The following is an 18317-nucleotide window of genomic DNA, read 5'->3' on the forward strand; positions in this document are numbered from 1 at the left end:
TCTACTCTCCATCATTAATTACGCTTCTACTGAAATCCCAATCTTGACCCCACCTTCCTTGCCAATTATCGCCCCATCTCACTTCTCACCTACGCCTTCAAATTACTTGAACGGATAGTCTGCTGTCGCCTCACCAGATACCTCTCAGACTATTCCCTCCTCGGCCCTCTCCAATCTGATTACCGCCCCCTCTACTCCACTGAAACTGCCCTGGCCAAAGTTACCAATGACCTCTTTTCAGCCAAATCCAAGGGTCACTTCTCCATACTCATCCTCCTTGACCTCTCCGCAGCCTTTGACACCGTGGATCACCCCCTCCTTCTGCAAACTCTCCTCTCTCTCGGCCTCTCTGGCTCAGTCCATGCCTGGTTCTGCTCTTACCTCACCAACCGCACCTTCTTTGTCTCCATGTCTGGCTCCTCCTCCACCCCCACCCCTCTCCCGGTTGGCGTCATCCAGGGCTCTGTTCTGGGCTCCCTTCTCTTTTCGCGCTACACTTCCTTCCTCGGTGCTCTTATCACCTCCTTTGGTCTTCAGTATCATCTTTATGCTGACGACATCCAACTCTACATCTCTTCTCCGGATCTCTCTTCCACCCTCCTCTCTCGAGTGTCTGACTGCCTTTCTGCCATCTCCTCCTGGATGTCCTCACACTTTCTCAAAATCAATATCTCTAAAACTGAACTTATTGTCTTCCCTCCCTCCACAACCTCTCTCACGCCGCTCCTCCTCAACCTCCCCTCTCTACCACGCCCTACACTGGCTCCCCTTCCCCTACAGGTTCCTTTTCAAACTCCTCACCACCACTTACAAAGCTCTCTCCCAATCTACTGCCCCCTATATCTCGAACCTCCTCACCATTCACACTCCGGCCCGCTCCCTGCGCTCGGCCAGTAACCGTCACCTCTCCTCCACTCTGATCACCTCTTCCCACTCTAAAACCCAGGACTTCTCCTGAGCTGCCCCCCTTCACTGGAACGACCTCCCTCCCTCCATCCGTCTCTCCCCCAACCTGTGCTCCTTCAAACTGGCACTTAAAACCCACTTCTTCCTTAAAGCCGACCAACCACCTAACTCCTCATCCACACTTCTCGTTCTCCCTCTCTCCCCTGGCCCCTCTCTTCTCTCCCCCTGCCTCACTGGTGCCCTTTCTTGCCTGTTTTTGTTTCACCCTCCCTTAGGATGTAAGCTCTTATGAGCAGGGCCCCCCCTCCCCTCCTGTCTCCACACCGGTGGTTCTGTTCTGTCTTTACTCCATATGTCTCCCTGGAGTTCGTGAAGCATTGGTACTTTGTGTTTATTGTTCTGTACTTTGTCACCCTGTTTTGTACTACTATTTGCACTGTGTACGGCGCTGCGGAAATCTTGTGGCGCCCAACAAATAAATGATGATAATAATAATAAATCCTATTGTCTTCCATTTTAATTATCTTTTCACTACAAACGTATTTGGTGTTGTCCAATCCATTTTCACTTGTTATATCTATTCTCACAATCTCTGTACATACCAGCCCTCTGCTCACACTGACACTTTTTTTTATCCCCCCAGGTTACCTCCGCTCTCAGGACTACGACCCTTCTTGAATGCTGCCCCTGGAAATCTTCAACAGAATGTCTGTCTGTCAAGTAACGTCTCTAATTGCAGGATCCTGCTGAAAAGTCACCGGTTTAACGAACAGTTCAAATGGTGTTTGTCACTTACTTCTCCCAGAGCTGGGCTCCAGAGGGTAAAAGGACATGTTCTGGAGCAGACTGTTATGGGTTTTCTTTTTTACAGTGTCCGTTGATCAAGCGATAGTAACAAAGGAGAAAGCAAGAAACCTATTAGAGACAGTTTATTATTTTATTTCTACTCTCGAACTTCATGTTATTATCCCACCTGATAATGCCTTGTGATTTTAAATCAAAGTGATAGTTATGTTGACGCTTGTTATGAGGACCAGCAATTCTATTATATTACCTGATATTGTAAATGGACGTTATCAGACATTTCTGTGTGCTGTTACATACTACAGACAGCTGAACTTTGTAATATATTGTATAATTGAATATTTTGTAAGAAATACATAATGTGATGTAAACAAAAGCTACTGAAAGTAACTTTTTTGTATATTTGAGAGGTAAGGGTTGTTATAAACTAATTATGTATTTCACCATTAAAATTACTACATCTTTATTGTTGTTTTGCCTGCTATACTTTCTCAAAAACATCTCAATTTTTAGCATATCAAGTCTGTATTTTACATGTAATTGCTATGCCAACCAAGGTCTCCCCAGCAATGGAGGGAGGACCCAGGAGGGGTTGACTGATCCAGGCAGCTGCCCGGACCAGCACAGTCATGGTGGTGTATTCATTAAAGTGTGGCTTTGAAAGAGTGGATATGTAGTTTCTAAAGCAACCAATCAGATTCTAGTTATCATTTATTTAGTACATTCTACAAAATGACAGCTAGAATCTGATTGCCAACATTTACACTATTAGGATTTTTTATTGAATGCCTACATTTCATTTTAGCCTGACAATCACTATATATTCACAGTTGTTCTGAGTTCAAAATGTCCCAATTTTTGGATTAAAAAAATGCATCTAGCACCACGTCTATTGCACCACATCTGATTATAAGAAAGGTCCCTGCATAATAAACTTAGTTTTGCAGCTATATCAACAAGAAGTAACTTGTAATGCGATTTGCAATTGATCCATCATAATCCCACCGGCTCTTAGTTGTACAGTGTGCCACTAACTACATCTTTTTTCACTGCAGGTAAATTTAAGTTAGGTGTGTGTGAATCTAAATTTGCCGTGCACAAATATGGTGCACTCTAATTTTCATTGCAAGTTGTGTCCTCCACAATAAGTGCTGAGAGACAAAATCTGTGGCATTGAAAGAAAGATAATTATGCAAATAATATTAAGAATAAAGATCCTCTTTTATTAATTACTTGCTGAAGTACCTGGCGTTGCCTGGGTTTAAATCTTCAAGTTATTAATGAGTTGGATGTAACTGTCAACCATTTCAAAATAATTAGAAGCTTAGCGGGTCTTCCAACACACCCATTAGGTGGCTGACCAGTCTCGGTTTTTGTTTTATTTTAAATGTCATTGAAATCCATCTAGTGGAAGGTCCGGAACAAGTTCGTCAGGTCAAAGTTCTTCCCAGCGTACAGCAACGGGAGGTTCTACTGGGACCGTAACCTCCATAAAACCTGGACCATCTCGCGTTTGGTTTATCCCAATCGGTGCAGGGGTGTCTGAATGCATAACTGGGCAGAAAAGCAGATCAATGATTTTTATATATAAGATTTTACTGTGATAGGGCATCCTCAGAATCATTCCTCCTCTTGTCTGCCTTAGTTACATTGTTCAGCATTCTGCGCTCTTGTTATGATAATTGCTATACCTACTCCCAGTGCCCTTCTTCAGTATGGTTCCAGTAGGATTAAGGATAGAGTTGTGGTATCCTAGTACATGGCCAGGAGCCAATGACTGGGGGAGTCACCAGACACATCGTGGTTAATAATGTACCCCTTGAGCAAAATATACACCCTGGGTATATCCAAGTACTTTTTAACTTAAAATGTTAACACTAAAATCTGAACATATCTTGGAGGGATGGTTAAGTGTGAGGATGGAGGGGAGGCAGGGAATCCTGTCATTTTGATACTGCCCCCAACGATACATTTATGCAGCCGTGTCAATATGACCCAGGTGGCAAAGCCTACATTACACGGTTTGCTGTGACTCACGTCATAGAGCACCCCATCCTGCCCACTTCACTAGGAAGTGGCAGGATGCGGGAAAACCAACCCGCGAGATCTATCTAGAATTAGGGAGTCTCCCGGACAATCCGGGAGAGTGGGCAAGTATGATTAAAACATAACCTAAAGCATCCACTACAAAGCATACAAGTATAATAGTCAACTCCTGTAAGCAAATCTATATACACCAGACAGAGAATACAAAGTAACACCAAACAAATGAGCTGGCAACTATATTTGTCAGCTAGTGAAAACAAGTTATGTGAATAGAGAGGGAGAGGGGGGCTCTTTATATATGTCTAATGTATGCTAATGCGCATTAAGGTTCTAGCATAAAATAATAATTGTAAATACCTTTTCTCATGGGCTAATATCTACACATTATCCTTTACTTTGAGTTGACCTTTCAGTTTGCATTTCTTGCTGTTACTTCCAATTTATGACCCTGTATCTTCAGTTTCTCTATTTTTCACTCTAAAATTAACTTGTTTTTAGATCTCTACACATCCATATAAATCAGTAATAAGTAACCACAAGAGAAATTAACTTAAAATGTTGTCCCAATATGTACATTTTATTAATAAAAAATAAATGGCTACATAAATATTATTTTTTCAGGTGATTTGGAAACAAATTCAAGACAAAATGCACATATTATACTATCCATTTTCATGTTAGTTAGTACTGATAACAACCAAAAACAACCTCAGTAATATAAGCTAGTACAAGTGTGGCTAAGAGCTGGCTAAATCCTATTTCCCATACAGTCATTGTACCAGGTACCTACACTGAAGGGGATTTAGACACATCACTGTGAGCTGGCTAAATCCCCTTCCAATTCATGACCTGGCCAGCAGGGGACCAAAAAGGTACCTTCGGTGAAGGGGATTTAGCTGGCTCACACTGAGTTTGCTATTTCCCATGCAGTGTAGGTACCAGGTACCTACACTGAAGGGGATTTAGCTGGTTCACACAGAGCAGGCTAAATCCCCTTCGAATTCATGACCCGGCCAGCAGGGGGCCAAAAGGTACCTTCGGTGAAGGGGATTTAGCTGGCTCACACTGAGTGTGCTATTTCCCATGCAGTGTAGGTACCGGGTACCTAAGCCGAAGGGGATTTAGTCGCAACCGATTCATTTCACACACTACACTGAAGTAATAAACAGGCGTTAGCTCCACCTCTCTTACATTGTGAACTGCGACGAACGAGAAGGGAATGTGACGTCACTAACAACAATAGCTGAGAGTTCTCCGCCCCTCCGATTGTGACGTTCCAGAACGTGGGGCGGGGCTTGTGTCCCGCATCGTCACGGCTGTCGGCTATAGCGTCGAGTTGCGGGAATTGTCATAGTAACAGCTGCTGCAGGAGCCTGGGGGCGTCTTGTAACCACTTCCAGGTGAGGACTAATTGTACACTGTTGTGTGCAGCATTCCTGCAGCGCAGCACTCAGGATAGCGGGAAGTGGGTGAGCTCATGTCAATACCTATATGTTATTACAGTGAGAAAAATAAAGCAGATGACAGGTTCCATGTATAGTCTCTGTAGGTCTGTGTGTTATCTTTGTGCACTATGTGTGAATCAGCTACATATAGAGCTGCCCTATTCATTCTTGGACTTAAATATATAAAAAATAAATAAACACGTTGCAATAGGTGCTATATGATCAGCTCTTCTCTATGCAATAGTAATTATTATTGTAGCTAAGTATTGGGGGGTTGTTTTACAGTATAGCTTAGGGCAGGCGTAGACATCTGTGAACTTCCAGTTGTTGATCTACAAGACCCAGAGGCAGGTATAGCTTGCTGGGACCTGTAATTCTAACAGCTGAACTACAGCTTGCATTTCTCTGGTGTAGGACATATAAATAAATGTAATGAAACGTTTGATGTGTTTTTAGGTGAAGAAAGCTTATTCAGCTATTTGTAAACTGTATACATGCTGGTTGTATATTATACATTATCAGCATGTGAAGTAGTATGTCTTGTCAGTGCATTCATTATTTTTTATTTTATTGAAAAAATGGGTACTCTCTTTCTGCTTCACCAGGCACAATGTTCCATGTATGTGATTAGGTACCTTATAACCCAAATATATAGCCATTGGTAAGCATGAATAATTATAATGTATATAAATTTGCCTCCATTGTGTATTGTTTCTCTAATAGAAAAGGTGTTACAAACTGAAATGGAAATGGCCTGTAATCTGTTACTGAGAGCTCATAACCTGCAGCACACTGTTTCTTTATCAGTAATTATACTTGCAAAAGTCTAACATTAATTCAGCTATAGAATAATATGTAAATTAGTGTGAACATGGACTAATAATAGTCAGAGTGGGTAATTTATTATGTCTGCAGTAAGTTATTATTTTCAGGTGAGGTGAAACCAGTAGCTTGTTGTTTGTAAGCGGAACTTTTAACATCAGGTTCCACTTGGACATTCATTGTCTTGTCTTGTATGAGGCTGAAGTTAGCTTCTTATTCACTTCTTATTAATGTTCCAGCTTCTTATTCAGAAAATCTTATTTTTAAAGGATTAAATCAATTTGGATCACTGATTTCACATCAGATTAACACTAAAGAGGGTCCCTTATACAAACTGCAATAGTATTTCCCCTGACCCACAAGGTTTTGGGCATGAAATCAGGGGGCAAAGTCACCATATTTTATCATTTTGAATAAGTAGCTGCAGTTTTGCAAGGGTTAAATGCCGTTGAGCCAGCAATTTGACAGTGGGAATCAACACAGGGTGGTCAGATGCGTATAAAACACCTGTCTTTTGCCTGGTCCAACACTGTTTTGGGCATGCAATCAGGTGGCTAAGTGGGCACAGATACCATTTTGAGCATTTTAAAACGGCCAGAATAGACATTTTTCAAAACCACCACTTTACAAACCCCTATCCCGATATTAACAATGATGAACATATATATTTTTTTATTTTTTAGGGGGACACTATTATAGCATTATATTATGTGGGAAATGTGAATATATAATGATATTAACAGATTGGTAATGGTGGATTTAATTATTTATGTTGCACATTTTGGCATTACCTAGTGTCCGAATAATTTAATAATTAATTTTGTCCCCTTAATATAGTGATTTTTTTTTTTTCCTCATAAGTTAATATTAAATTCATTTTGCCCCTTAATCAATAAATAATGATTACCCAAAAAAGTTAAATGTCAATGGTGCTTTCTCTTATGTTCTGAATGGTAAAAAAGTTCAAACAGCATGTGTGAGCTATCAAGCCATTCAGAAGCAGATATTACAACTGTCCTGTTCTGGCTTTTGGATGGCGGTTTTGATGGCGGTTATAACCAAACCTGTTTGGACAAAACTGCCGGTTTCTATAGCTATCTATCCTGTTATGTCACTTCACTATTAGAGTTTGTGGAAATCGGGTTTTTGTTTTTTTTAGTAAGGTTTACATACATTTTTAAAGTTTTGTTTTCATTTCCTGACTGTAAAGGGTGTGTGGGTTGTATTCTAGATTTGTGACTGGGTGTAATGCAGAGAATTGTGTTAGAGGATGTAATGTTTCTTTCATGTATATAATTCTCATTTGTGAAGTGATGGAGTAGCTTTTGTGCAGGGATTGGAGTAGAATTGGGTGTTATGATAATGTGAAGTTTCATTCCTATTGGTCCATTTTACCCCTTGATGTTGTATATAGTCTATTTTATTTTGGACAAAGAGATTTGGGATTTATTTTTGTTGACATTTTTAATTACAAAAAATCAACCCATGCAAAACTGCAGCTACTTATTCAAAATAATGAAATTGATATCTGTGCCCACTTTGGTACCTGATTTCATGCCCAAATCAGTGTTGGACCAGGCAAAAGACAGGTGTTTTATATGTAACTGACCACACTGTGTTGATTCCCACTGTCAAATTGCTGGTCCATCAGCATTTAACCTTTGAAAAACTGTAGCTACTTATTCAAATTGATAAAATATGGTGACTTTGCCCCCTGATTTCATGCCCAAAACCTTGTCGGTCAGGAGAAATACTCTTCAAGCTTGTGTAAGGGACACCCTTTAGTGTTAATCTGATGTGAAATAAGTCATCCAACTTGATTTAATCTGTTAAAAATAAGCTTTTCTGAATAAGAAGCTGGAACATGAAAAAGAAGTGAATAAGAAGCTAACTTCAGCCTCGTTTATCTTGTGTCATTTCAGAAAGGAAGTCCTGTTATTAGAATGTGGTCTTGCTTGAAGAGGGTTGATATTTACTTAGTCTATATCCAGGATAGCTTGTGGCACAGGAAATGCACTTAAATATTGTTTATAGATGTCATGCAAAGTCCAACTTTCTAAAATTAGTTAATATCGTAAGAAAACTTTGATTATCTTAAATTTAACATTACTCAAAAATGGCTTTGTGCGCTCCTTATTTCCATATTGTTATTCATGATAAGCCAAGCCTTATTTGTTGGTAATGACAGATTTTGATACAGTGATGCTAACAGTAGATACTATTAAAGAGATGGTATTGAAGATTAGAGCATTATACAAAGCAAGACTTCTCCATTACAACCCAAAAAAACTACGTCCTAAGGCTTGTTCAGCACAACAACACACTAAACCAGTAACCAGTTTGACCACACAAACTGAACACAGGTCCAGTTATTTAATGTATTGGTGTATGTCTACTAGCTATAAAGTTGAACCAATGCTATTGGTTGTCAGAACAGTGGAGAAAGAAAATCATTTATTTATTAGTTCCTCAGTGGGTGTTGCCATACTTCTAAAAAAAAAATAAAAAAGTCTGTCCTTGAGCTAAGATTTTGTTGATTAAATTACTTTTGTATTGTTATACGCCTGATGCTTTGTAAAAGTTTCTGATAGTTCAAACAGCATGTGTGAGCTATCAAGCCATTCAGAAGCAGATATTAAAACTGTCTTGTTCTGGCTTTTGGATAAACCATTGCAGCCTTTTTTTTTTTTTTCGGAGGGGGGGTGACAGACATATGGCTTCACTTATTGTTTAGGCTTTTTGCATAGTTACTGCTTTTCTAAATAGTTTGACAAAGCTTTTGCTGTTGTATTATTACAGTGGGTCAGTATAGTCAAGGGGAGTATTGTGGTGACTTGTTTGTATTTATATATGGGGGGAAAAAGATAAACTGTTCTTGGTTAACATATCGAGTTATTAATACGTTTTTTAAAATAAACAGCATATAATATATAAACTGTTTTCATGTAAAGTGTTTGACATGATTCCTTTTTGTTTTGTAGGTATTTGTAACTATAAGAAAGGACTTCTATTCTATTGTCCAGCAATGCTACTCAAGCTTCCCGCAGAATGATTGCCTTAGACATGAGCTCCATTGAGAAACAGGTAGAAAATATCTCGAAGAGGAAAATACAACTGTTTTGTAAACACAGGCACCATTCAAACTTGAGCTTTTGGTCACTTGTGTTTCCTGCATATAGAACCAAAGGCTGAGGGAGCAGAGGAACATATGATTTTAATGACCCTGTTGCTAATTGGTGTCCAGTTGAGCAGTTGGACACATGATTTATGTATTTTTTCCTGTGGTTTATGAGGGGTTGAGCATTGACTTTTTACCTATATTTCCTTTTCCATTATTATCTTGTATTCACATGTCTGAGTACTGGAAGTCTTGATCCGGTGGTTTGGGAGGCAGTATATTTACTGGAACTGAGTCTTATGAGAATTCATCCTCCCCATTTTAACTCCTCAGGGTAAGGAGTTTGCACGGGGTAATGACAAGCAGTTTTCCGACCATGGCTCAAAGAATAGATTGTCTGATAGTACATTATTTGGACAGTAGGGAAACAATATATATATTGTTTCCTTCTGTGGTACAGTACACCAAACATTGTTTTTTTCTGATTGGAACAAACTTGAAGAGCTGTGGTTGCAATGTCCATTTACAATACATCTGTTTGTGTGGGTTATTTACTGACGAAGTGAAATGTATAAGAATCCATAGCAATAAATTAGATATTTGCTTTTGTAGCACAATGAGGAGAATAGTGGCTACAAAAGAGAAATGAGAATTTTGCAGGTTAGGGAAAAGAAAGGCTTAGTGCATGAGCATGTTATTAATACATTGGTGATTCAGTGTTTTTTTTTTTTTTTTAAATTTATTATTTATATGTATACTGCATTGAACAAAGCACAAGAGCTGGTCAACAACTTGTGCCTGCAGCTTGAGAGTCCAATCTCACAGGAAAGCGATCCTCCTAATGCCCCCAATAATGACCAATCAGAAACCAGTACGAACCATTATTGTCGCAATCTCTTAGAACAGCATTTAATAAACTGAGTCCACTAAAGTCAAGTCGTTCATTCACTTCATTCTGAGGTGATAACGGAGAAGGAGAGCTGCAGACTCAGTTTAGTTGTAAATTAAAGAACGTTTTCAGGAGCACGCTATCACTATATACTAGGACAGGCCTGGCCAACCCGTGGCTCTCCAGGTGTTGTGAAACTACAAGCCCCAGCATGCTTTGCCAGTAGATAGCCAGTGGATAGCTCGCAGGGCATGCAGGGACTTATAGTTTCACAACACCCGGAGAACCACAGGCTGGCCAGGCCTTTACTAGGAGGATAAGTAACACAAACTGAACTACGTGCCTTAGTTGAAGGCTATAGATTTAGGACCAGTGTGACATTTGTTAATGGTGTAACAAGTTAAGTTGTACAAAATAACAGAAGCCAAGTTAGACATTTCTATTTTTTACTTGTGTAATCAAATTCACCACTCCCTATCTTTCATCCTTTTTCAGTAATACCCCATAATAAAAGCCTTTCCCATACATGTCGATATATTAGGGTCTTGCCCCAGTTGGGTACTTTCACCACTCTCTGTATCTGTTTTGGAGACTCTCTCCCTCGCCTACACAGGGGTGTCCATTGCAAGACCCCAAGGAGTACCACACTTTCATTGTCATACTTTCATTACATTGGACAAAGTTAATGGCTGATTAGTTGCTATAGGTTACTGCACAGTCTTATTTTTAAGTTTTGTCATTTCATAAGAAAGGGGTATATATATTAACACTAAATTGAAATAAAGGTTAAAAATATGATTTGAAAAAAAAATGTATACACACAAGCGCACTTACAACCCAAGAGACAAGCTATAAATATTATATTACAAAAGTGAACTGTTGAATCAGTTGTAACAAGGCGCAATGCATCCAGTGGTAACTCTTCTATATAAACAAATACATTATTCATCTAACGGTCAATTGCATAATTACCAAAAAACCGAATATAAAACCTCACTTAAAAAAAATAAAAGCAGAGCTCTTCGTTGCATAATTTTTCAAGCTGTTGACCACTTACAAGGGGTCTCATTTAAACAAGACTGTATACTGTCATATAGTGCTGTGATATCTTATGTGTGTGAGGTCATTATTATCAGCTTAATATAACACCAACAGCTTTTTATAGTGATTCATTGCACAAAAGTCGAAGATGGAAATTTCACACACACAGCTTTCTTTTCATGTGATGTTTTATTTAAAATGAGATATCTACAGTATATATACTGTATAATGAATGTCTCCCCTATTAAGATATTAGAAGCCATCATGGAATTACTTAACAATATAATTATCCTAAGTGACTTCTAACATCCTTTTTATTTTATATTAAGAGGGCACGTTATTTGTTATAATATATACATGCTTCAGGTAAGCTGCTTGTATGAAGTAATTCTCATATCAAGATGTTTTTTTTTTGTTTGGGTTTTTTTTTTCCTGATCGTAATGTATTTCCTCATGGAACTCTTTCACTGTGCAAGTGATATAATTTGTCTCCCATATAATTATATTTAACCTATATTCATGTGATGTTTGTTGCTATACATATAAATTATACATGTGTGCAGTGACTATAAAAGGTATTCTTCCCCTTTTGACTTTTGTTCACATTGAATTTCCTTACCTTAGGGGACGAGGATGGTAGTTGTTTTTCCCAGGACTTATTTCCTAGGTGCTTCACCCGACTGTTTTTGCTTGCCACCCGGCTCTTGGAGTCCTGTTATAGTAGGACACACCATTGTTTCTCCTATTATAGTAAGCAGCCAGCAGAGTGTGTTTTACTACTGACCACCAGTCTATCCAGCCCAGACAGGCAGAGGTTCAGCTGCCAGGCTTGAAAAAATGTATTATTTGTAAAAAAGATTATAAAATTCCTCCCACTGATCAACACACAATATTCAGTAATGTATTAAACAATTGCAAAGCTTTTTCTTAATTCCACATAAAAGACTGACAATATAACTTCTATTTCTCTGTCATCCACTTGGGGGCACTGGACTATGGGGTATAGAGCCTCCTTCAGGACGTGGACACTTTAAATAATTCTAGCAATTAAATGCACCTCCCTATTCTACCTCCCCATCCTACAGGGAAATCAGTTTTTTTAGTGTTCTCAGGACAGGGTGTCTTTTAGCTGGGCTGTCTCGGCAGGACATCAAACACAATAAAATCCATGTCATCATCAGCATCAGGGACACTTGAGTCTGGAAGGTGAGCACGTGATAAAGCATCAGCTATGTAGAGGTCATTTATCTGCTTGTACACCACACAAGATGGTACCTTTAGAGCTTGAGCATGAACCGTTGGACATGTGCCGAAGCAGTGTGCGAAAAAGTGGATCTATGCGGTGGAGACCTTGTGCCATCACAGCCAACCTTCTGACACCATGCAGAACTGTCTGAGATTAAATCAAAAGCAGAGGCTGGAGAACAGTGAGAACATGTCTTTACTGTGTAGTATATACTGAGAACTGAAGAGGTCTGCCAGGTATTTCCTGTCAGCCAGCACTTTCTGAATGACAAGTGGATGGCAATGATGTCGCTTCCACCAAACACACATAGCATATATCTACAGATTGTGTGATATATTTCTGCAGAATTTTTGTCTTTTGATATATTTCACTTTTTCATATTGTGTACACTGTATCTACAGGTTTTTCTTGTTCGTTTTTCTCATCAGTTTGTATAAAGAGAGGTTTCTGACTACATTCCCCTAGGGGAAGTGCAGGTACAGGCAGCATAATTTGCACATTCCCTGACTTGTTTCAGGTGTGTACTGAATATCAATATAGATCAACCACTCTGCCAGCAGCACAACTCTCCTCTGTCTCCCCAGTAGCAGGTATTTACTTCTACCTGGGGTGGGATTGCATTGGGAATTGTTGTTTGTTCTTTACTTGCTGAATTTCTGTCTGATACCCTATTCACTTTTCCATATTGTGTATTCTGTATCTGCCTTTTTTCTTGCTCTTTTTTTCTTTTTAGGGTTGGATAAAGAGAGGTCTATGCATACTGGGGGCAGGTTACAGGTAGCATAATTTGCTCTTTCCCCTGACTGGTTTCAGATGGATACTGATCATCAGTCTAGATCAGATGCTGCAAATCAACTGTCCTCTGTTTCCCCAGCAGCAGGTAGTTACTTCTAGCTGGAGTGGTATTGCATTGGGGACAGTATGGTATAATTCTACACAATTTCTGATGAGTTTATTGCTGGCTGTTGATACCTGGTTCTTCTCTTCTATTTTGTGTACTCTGTATCTGCCTTGGTTTATCTTCCTTGTCAGTCATGAAAAATAAAGGATGGCGGGCTTCATCTGTGACTTGTCATACTTTTGTTAAATATCGGGCTATGACAAAGTGGACAGTCGGACAGGGATGCCTTTGGCGGCAGGCCAGCTGTCGTAAGCGCTGGCTGGGATCACATCTGTTGGGTAGAACTGTCCTGGGCTAAGGCACTAGCGCAGTCTAATTCTCTGTTTACCCAGCAGCTTCCTGCACGTCCACAGGTAGTAGGAGAAGGGTCCTGTCCTTCAATCGATTTCACTGAATTTTCAGCCAGTTTACCCCATGCTTCTCTTAGCAATGCCACAAGACAAGCCGGTTTGGGCGATATGCCTGGTTAAAACGGTACCTGGTCTTGTAAGAGTTTTTCCTTCTCCTTATAGAATATTCCAGAGAACTTTTCACTGACTAAGTTGCGGAAAAACAGTCCTGTCTTAGTCCGGTCCTGGAGAGTGTTTCTGAGTGCTCTTCCCATGAAGAGTGTGAGGTAGCCGAGCAATCTAACAAAGAGAATTCCGTGTGTTTGACAAGGACTCTACAATACGGCATAATAAGGGTGATTTATGGCGGACAGTTTCCAGGTTTGCATCTAGGACAGCGGGTAGTCAGCAGGACGCTGTTTAAAAGAGAGAAAAAGCAGTTCTTTTCCTTCCTTATTTTTCAAAGTTAAATAAAAATTGCTGTGCTTGTCGCGGATCCAACCTGTACATAGGTTTAGGTTATATGCAGATTTCAGAACCTTTATCCCTTACCAGAGTAGGTTACAAGGGAAATTCCACCTAGGGGATTCACTCTATAGCGTGATTGTCTAATGCCATGTCTATTTTTACACACGAATAACACAGCCCTTAAGAATGGTACAGACAGAAAGTTTGAGTCCATTCTTAAAACTAGTTAGTGGCTGGTGCTATACTGAGAACCATTTTAGCCTCAGATTGGGTCAACTAGAAAACAGAAAAGTGGCCAGAGCAACTGTTGTAGGCTTGCAGTCTGGGTGGCATAAGTCTGTAATAGCAACCTCGGTGGTACACATCTGGGATGGTCTTGGCTTGCCAAGCCAATTGGCTCTATTCTTGGGAGGCAGATGCAGAGTCAAAAGGACTTGGGAGTCCTTGGGGTATATTTACTAAACTGCGGGTTTGAAAAAATGAAGATGTTGCCTATAGTAACCAATAAGATTCTAGTTTTCATATATTTAGTACATTCTACAAAATGACAGCTAGAATCTGATTGGTTGCTATAGGCAACATCTTCACTTTTTTTTAAAACCGCAGTTTAGTAAATATACCCCCTTCTCTTTTAGGCTGATGATTATTTGTGGTTGACTTGGATAAGATTAATAGCCAGGCGACATGTGAAAGAGTTCCTATTGGTATATCTGCCAAGAGCGCAGGACTTTGTTTCAGGCCTTTTTCGAGTTGCGGTGAAGATACAGGGGTCAGGAATCGCTTTGCCAGTTCCCGGCTCCTCATGGAGGACAGCAGAGAGTTAAACAGGTGTGTGCCAGTCTGCTGATTTATAGGGGTCAGTGGTTCAGTTCCATTTCAGATTCCTGGGTGAAGGAATAGATTGATTTCCTACCTTCTCACTACCTGTCTCCCTGTGGACGAGCTTTGATTGCCATGCGGTTAGCCAATCCCACATTGCTTACAGCGGGTGTGATTTTCTTCCAGTGTTGGTATAACACAATGGGAGGTGTTATAAAATCAATGGATCTCCCACAGCTATTTCAGTCTTTAAATATAAATGAACAAAACAAAAATGTATAACTCATGAGAAATCAGATAAAACATGCAAGCTAAGAAAAATACAATATATTAATAAAACACACAAATTAAAAAACAGTGGAAATATTCTAAAAGAATATTGCTCATGAGAAATCGGATATGCTCCACTGAGACCAAAATGTTCTCCTGGTGTTTTTGGAGCATATGGTTTTCCTAAAGGTCTTGCACGTGCTGTCTGACAAATTAGGTGAGATTTTATGTAGAGAAATCGCAAACCATAGACTAAACCTGTACATCGCAGAAACCTATTGTACACTTAATATGTGTATGTGTGTGTGTATGTATGTATATATATATATATATATATATATATATATATATATATATATATATATATATATATTTATATTATATTATATTCAAACAACAAGAATACAATCAATGGCGCTTGTAGCAAAACACCAATAGTCCAAGAAAAGTCTATATTTTCTTCTTAATACACACTCCCCATGTGCAGGTGGCTGCCAATCCTCTTTGCCAAGCGGTGTAGCATGGAAAAAACCTATAAAAGAGAAATAGAGGAGGAGACGCACAATAGTGTAGTATATTGATATGATATTTGAATCACACAGGAATCCACCATAGGACCAAACACCAGTGTAGAGGAAACCAATGTAGAGGACACCACAATATATGTAGTATACCCAATAACGAGGGTATGAGTGTGCCAGATATATAGTGGCAGTTTATTAGCTTATAGCAACAGGACTTAGAATATTGCCATGTTCTATAAGTGACACCCACATAAACCAGGACACACTTGTGCAGATATATGCGTACCAGAAATCAGTATTTTTCAACTTGTCTGTGTAGAGATCTCACAGCTGATCAGGAAGAGATCACAAAACTGGATGCACAGCTGACAGCCTCAGGAAAACAGGACACACAAGGGACCATAGATGTATTATCCATTAGTACATTTTAATAATAAAAAAAAAAAAATATATGCATGCACACCTTCTATATGTCCACACCCGAATCCATCAATAGCTGAGAAATCCAATAAGTTAATTAGGAAATGAACGTCCTGTACAAGGCTTGTGTAGAGCAACAATAAATATTGCCCAGTGTGAAATGAAGTAGGTGTTCGAACATGCAAAACTACATTATAGTACTGGATCTATCTCGCTGCATGCAGCTCATTTAGGTTGTGGTCCTTTTTCACGGACAAGTTGTTGAAAAGCCCAGGTTATATGTAAAGTACCATCTCTAGATGTAAATTCCAATGTGCGGGAGAGGTGATTAGATGTAAATGAGATACTGTAGCTGCACCGCTATACTATGATCCAACCTCCTGCTTGATTTGTTTCCCCGTTATATTTACATTTTTTTTTCAGAAGTAAGTTCATTAATGAAGACCATTTATTATTTAATTTTCTCAGTCATCCTTATTGGGGGACACTGTTACCATGGGGTTCCATTAGGGCGCACGGAGTTGCCACTTAAATAGTTAACTAAACTAACTGCTGCTGGCACCTCCCCTTTGCAATCCCTGGTAGCATCAGTTTAATATAAAGTGCCCAGGGAGATTGGCTGTTTGTTTGTGCTGTTAGTTTTTTAGATAAATTAGTATGTTAGTTTCTTTTATTTTTAGTTCTTATATCTGGATAGTGTAGACGGATACAGGTGCAGTGAGCTACCTATTATCTGTTAGGTTAGCGGTCCGGATGGACGGATGAAAACCTTTTTTTGTTCTACTGCCCACACAGACTTTTGAGGCTTGTTCTCCGGGTGACAGTAGCTGCTCGCTGCGGCGCTGTCACCACCGCTACTCTGGGACTGGCGGTGCTGACAGGCAGAGAGCGCACAGTCAGGCGGAAGCTGGACATGTAGGGAGATACCATGTTCCCCACGAAGGCGGAGGGGGAACCTGGATCCTCCAGTCGCAGGGCCAGTCCACTGCAGTGCCTGACTAGGTCAGACTGCAGAAACACTGGGCACATTTATTTTTGTTGCTGGACTGAAAGTGGATGACATGTAAGGTGTGTACCGCGTTGCAGTCGGCTATCAGTAGGAGTCTGGGAGAGGGGGGCCATGGAGATGGAGGCTTCCCCTCTGCCAGTTGGTATGTCCCAGGAGCGCAAAATCGACTTGCGAATGCAGAGGATGACGAGGTTCCTTGAGTTGCTCTGTGAGGAGAAAGTGCGCTGTTGCTGTCTCATTCCTTCCTTACCCTGGGATTATTATCATTTATTTGTTAGGCGCCACAAGGTATCCGCAGCGCCGCACACAGTACTAACAGTAGACTATACAGGGTGAAACCATACAGAACAATGAACAAAAAGTACCAATACTTCAGAAACTCCGGCTAGTCATATGCAATAAAGACGGAGCGGAAGAACAGGTATGAGACAGGAGGGGAGGGGGCCCTGCTCATACGAGCTTACATCCTAAGGGAGGGTAAACAGACCAGGCACAAGTGGAGCCAGTTGAGGCAAGATGGGAGGACGAGCAAAGGGAGGAGATGGGGGTTAAGTAGATGGTTGGTAGGCTTTGAGGAAGAGGTGAGTTTTGAGTGCACGTTTGAAGGAGCACAGAGTAGGAGAGAGACGGATGGAACGAGGGATGTTGTTCCAGAGAAGGGGGGCTGCACAGGAAAAGTCTTGGATTTTGGAGTGGGAAGAGGTGATAAGCGTGGAGGAGAGGCGGTGGTCGTTGGCTGAGCGCAGGGAGCGGGCAGGAGTGTGAATGGAGAGGAGGTTAGAGATATAAGGGGCAGTAGAGTTGGAGAGAGCCTTGTAAGTGGTGGTGAGGAGTTTGAAAAGGATTCTGTAGGGTAAGGGGAGCCAGTGTAAGGCAAGGCAGAGGAGGAGCAGTGTGAGAGGAAGATGAGTCTTGCAGCCGCATTGAGTATAGAGCGGAGGAGGGAGAGACGGGAGTGGGGGAGGCCAGTGGGGAGGAGGTTACAATAATCGAGGCGGGAGATGATGAGTGCGTGGATGACAGTTTTGGTGGCATCCTGAGAGAGAAAAGGACGGATGCGGGCGATGTTGCGTAGTTGGAAGCAACAGGCTTGGGCAAGGGAATGAATGTGGGGGGCAAAAGAGAGAGAGGAGTCGAGGGTGACACCCAGGCAGCGAAGTTGGGTGACAGAGGAGATGGTGGTGTTGTTGACGACAATAGAGAGGTCATGGTGAGATGGGAGTCTGGGCGGAGGAAAGACAATGAGTTCAGTTTTAGAGA

At 40.6% G+C, this 18317-nt stretch overlaps 1 protein-coding gene across 4 annotated transcripts in view; it reads left to right on the forward strand.

Moving 5' to 3' along the window:
• The first annotated feature begins 5050 nt into the window (after positions 1–5050).
• Positions 5051–18317, forward strand: part of RCBTB2 (RCC1 and BTB domain containing protein 2) — a 46659-nt gene continuing 33392 nt past the window's right edge. For 2 of the 4 annotated variants that reach the window (XM_075199691.1, XM_075199695.1), the window contains exons 1-2: positions 5051–5156; positions 9005–9107. The gene's annotated coding sequence lies outside the window, so the exon portion shown is untranslated. The other 2 variants (XM_075199693.1, XM_075199694.1) reach the window with 2 other exon arrangements.

The sequence above is a fragment of the Mixophyes fleayi genome, chromosome 2 (assembly GCF_038048845.1).
Source record: "Mixophyes fleayi isolate aMixFle1 chromosome 2, aMixFle1.hap1, whole genome shotgun sequence".
In the NCBI taxonomy this organism is placed as follows: Eukaryota; Metazoa; Chordata; class Amphibia; order Anura; family Limnodynastidae; genus Mixophyes; species Mixophyes fleayi.